A 4,239-nucleotide genomic window follows, 5' to 3' on the forward strand; every position below is an offset into this window, starting at 1 on the left:
AGAATTTAGAAAGCATTTCTAAACTTATGAATGATGAAATTTTACTATTTCAGGTGTTATTAGACACTGTGACAATAGAAAACATTACAAAAACTAAGGAGAAAGCAAGAAAATGAGAATAATCGAAACTATGGATGGAAGGTTGAAAATTCCTTTATCCTGTAGAGGGAAATATTTTTTTTCAGACCTGGCATCAACAAGTATTATGAGTCACAGTTATTGTACTCTCAGATTAGTACATCTTTGGATTGCAAAGTGTTGAAATGTTTGCTTAATTTTGTAATTCTTTTGTTTAATATAACTGCTTTAAGTTTTCATTCCAATTAACTTGATATTAGCTGTAGGCCTTCTATAGACTGCCTTTATTATGTTTAGGCTTGCTCATTATATCCCCAATCTCTCCAAGACTTTTATGATGAAAGGGTGCTGGATTTTGTCACAGGCATTTTTAGCATCAAATGAGATGGTCACTCTTTCTTTCAGTTTGTTTATATGGCAGATTTCATTGACTGATTTTCCTATACTGAGCCAACCTGCCCTCCCTGGGTTGAAGCCTACTAGGTCAAGGTGGATAATCTTTTTGTTGTGTTTTTGGATTTGGTTTCCAAGTATTTTATTGAGTACTTTTGCATCTAAGTTCACAAAGGAAACTGGTCTGTAATCCTCTTTCTTGATTTTTATATCTAAGAAACACTAATATAATAGTATTTGTTAGCATCCTTTAAAGGAGGTGGTCTCTCTCAGCTCAATAATTTTTAGAATGTCAAAGGATAAATCTAAAACTTCTCAAAACAACATTTTTTATGTGTTAGGTATCCAGTCAATGTGAGAGTTCAGCATATAAAGCTGTGGTCTTATTACTAACAACCACAGAGTGTACATTACTAGGAATGTTTTACCGTAATAGTTGTGACTTCAGTTACTTTATCATTATCTATGTATTTCTGTAATTTAACACATTGAATATGTGACTTAGTTTCAGATTATAATGGCAAAAATACTCTCTTTCAAATCAGTAAGTCCTAACATTGAATCTGATACCGTTTTGAGGCATATAAGTATTGATGAATAAGGACATTAATCCCACTCATAGAATATTATCTGAAATATTATGTTTTTCTCCTTATCTTTAAAACATTGTTTCATCTAAAAAAATCTCCTGTATTTATCCTAGGGTTCCAATTTCTTATGTAGTTAATATTGTATATAGCATCCAATAATGGAAAATTAGACACCTTATAATTTAAATCAATTTAAAAAACAGACTTCTAATTTACATTATGCTAGCAATGTAGGTTTCCTATGCAAAGTTTCCAGTCATACAATGAGGAAACCTGGTAAGTAATATCTGAAAAGGACCACAGTGAACATAGAGATTCTCATGTGTATTATAGTAAAAACAGAGGCTGGGGCTTAAAAGGAAGATAAAGGGTTATACAGCACTAAGAAAAATGGATAAGAGGTGTTGGGGCTGGGTGTGAAAAGACCTAGCTAGATGAATGAGGACAGACAGGACTCTGTGCCTGTGACAGTAGGCTAGCTTGCCCTCCTGCAGCTCTTCAGGAATAAATGCAAAGCTTTGGTGTCCTTTACTATATCTTTGCTTCTAACGCAGCTCTTGTGTGGGGAGACTCAGGGAGAATATTCACAGGAGGCTTTCTCCCAGGAGACCACTTCCATCATCCAATAGATAAAGAACTCAATATGAGGAAACCAAGAAACACTGTAGCTACATCTTGGTGGAGGTGACTGAGTTAACTCTGTTATCATAGAGCTATAGGGTGGCCATCCCAATTTAAAAACAAAGACAGCCTAGTTTCCCTAATGGATCTAGAGAACTCGAAAATAGCTCAAAGGACATAGTGACTAAGAGACTAGCAGACAGCCATGGTCAGGAACTATCAAACCATGGGCTGGGACAGAATGGAATCTCAACCACTTCTCACTGGGTGAACTGCACAGCCATATCCGTGGTTGGGACAACTGGGTACACAAAGGGTATGAGGCTCTCCAGTAACTCTGTCCAGTTTCAGTTGTGACTTTATACAAGGCAAAGAAAGGAGCTAAATCTCTTTTTCTCCCAGCAGGTTCTGTCTTTCCATAATTTTGTACTTTTCCTCAATTTTTAACTTTTCTGTAAAGCTTACCGAATTTTCTCTGCTTTGCTTACACTTATGACAGTCCTGGCTTCTTCACTGTCATGAGACAAGGATCTTAGAGCCAGTGTCTCAGTTGACCTTTGGTAACAGTTGAGTGCCCAGCACCTTGGGACCCTAGCACAATTGCCCCATAATCTTTATGTTAGACGAGTTGTGCAACATATTTGTACTTTACAAGAAGCAAGTTCAAAATATTTGTATTTACCCTGGAAATTCTACTTTAAATTGTTTAAGAAACCCAACCCAGAATTCTTTCAGTGGGAAAGAAATATTTTCAACAAGCGAATGCATATATTACACAATGTGCTCTGAACCTGGAAGAACAGATTGCAGCCTTGCAGTCTATAATATGGCTATGTAAGTCTTAATGTTTGACAACACTTATAAAAAAGAAAATACATAAAAATTAAAGCTATCTTCCAGGAAGTAACACCAAGGCCTTGGGTCAAATCATCAGGTCTGGTTTGATTGTATTTCTAGTATATTTTTGGCAATAATAATGTCCTTCCCCAAACTATCTAAGAATGTTAATTAAATCTCTGCTTAATTTCACAGTTGTGTTTAATTAGCTCAATCACATTTTAAAATGTAATAAGCTATAAAAAGAACAATTTATTGACAGAATGTTTAATGGCAAATTGTTAGCTGACAGATTTGATCCCTGAATGATACAAAGTGTGAAGGAAAAGGAAAACATCAGAAGGATGGCATGCACAAGCAGGCTTTGCAACCTGAGGGCTGGCACCACTATGAAATAGGAGCGTTTTATGTGGGAGGGAGGTAATATCCCATGCCTTTAGCAGTGTGTGTTATAGGCTGATGCTTGCCAATAAACACAGAAAAATTATTGCAGAACCCTTACCATGGTTATTTGAAATATGCTTTGCTTACAAAGACCTTATGCTTTTACAAAACAAAAAGGGTCCTGAGGTGGATGTGGATGTCTTCCTGATTAGGGATGGTTAATTAATACCCTAAAGACACATTTTCATCAAAAAGCAATGATTCTTACTAAGTCGTTATAATAATATACATGGCCTTTAATAAACCTACTATCCATTTACAAACACTATTCAATTAAAATGTGCTCCCCAGAAGAGTAGAGAACAGGCTGTTTCCAACACAGTGGCTGTGAAACTGTACTAAATCCCAAAGGGATCCACTTTTAATAGAGTAGGTCTTGTGTCATCTTGATTTGCCTAATTCAGGAAGCTCTCAATTTACAAATCGACAGTTGCAACATCATGTGGAAAATAGAATACGAGCCTATGGACATTAAAAGACATCAATCAAATAAAATGGAGAATAATATGTTTTTTAAACAATGATAGTGAAAAATATGAGGAAATCCTTTCTTACAAGAATTTGATTGAGAGAAAATTTGAGAAAAGATATTGTAACTTTTCATGAATGAAGGTTAAAAAGTTATATTTAAACATGGTCAATCATATTTTTGCAGAATATTTTAGTACATTGTGTAATATATGCATTTGCTTGTTGAAAATATTTCTTTCCCTCTGAAAGAATTCTGGGTTGGGTTTCTTAAACAATTCAAAGTAGAGTTTCCAGAGTAAATACAAATATTTTGAACTTGCTTCTTGTAAAGTACAAATATGTTGCACATCTAACATAAAGATTATGTAATTAAGACAGAAGATGAAATAAAGGAAAACATATTAAGAACATGCAACTAATTCCCTGGGGATTGCGGGCCTCTTGGATTTCCCACGAACATGAATCTGAGGATCTGCAGAGCTCAGCCAATAGAAGTGGTGCAGGCAGTTCTGAAGGCTGGGGAACTGCAACTCTTGGAATGTTCTTCAGCATCAAAACACAACTGGTCAATTAGCATTTTAAAGTCTAGTTTCTTGAGTTCTTTATATATTTTGGAGATCAGACCTTTGTCTGTTGCAGGGTTGGTGAAGATCTTCTCCCAGTCAGTAGGTTGCCTTTTTGTCTTAGTGACAGTGTCCTTTGCTTTACAGAAGCTTCTCAGTTTCAGTAGGTCCCATTTATTCAATGTTGCCCTTAATGTCTGCGCTGCTGGGGTTATACATAGGAAGCGATCTCCTGTGCCCAT

The sequence above is a fragment of the Alexandromys fortis genome, unplaced genomic scaffold (assembly GCF_014885135.2).
Source record: "Alexandromys fortis isolate MF-2015 unplaced genomic scaffold, M_Fortis_MF-2015_v1.1 scaffold_112, whole genome shotgun sequence".
In the NCBI taxonomy this organism is placed as follows: Eukaryota; Metazoa; Chordata; class Mammalia; order Rodentia; family Cricetidae; genus Alexandromys; species Alexandromys fortis.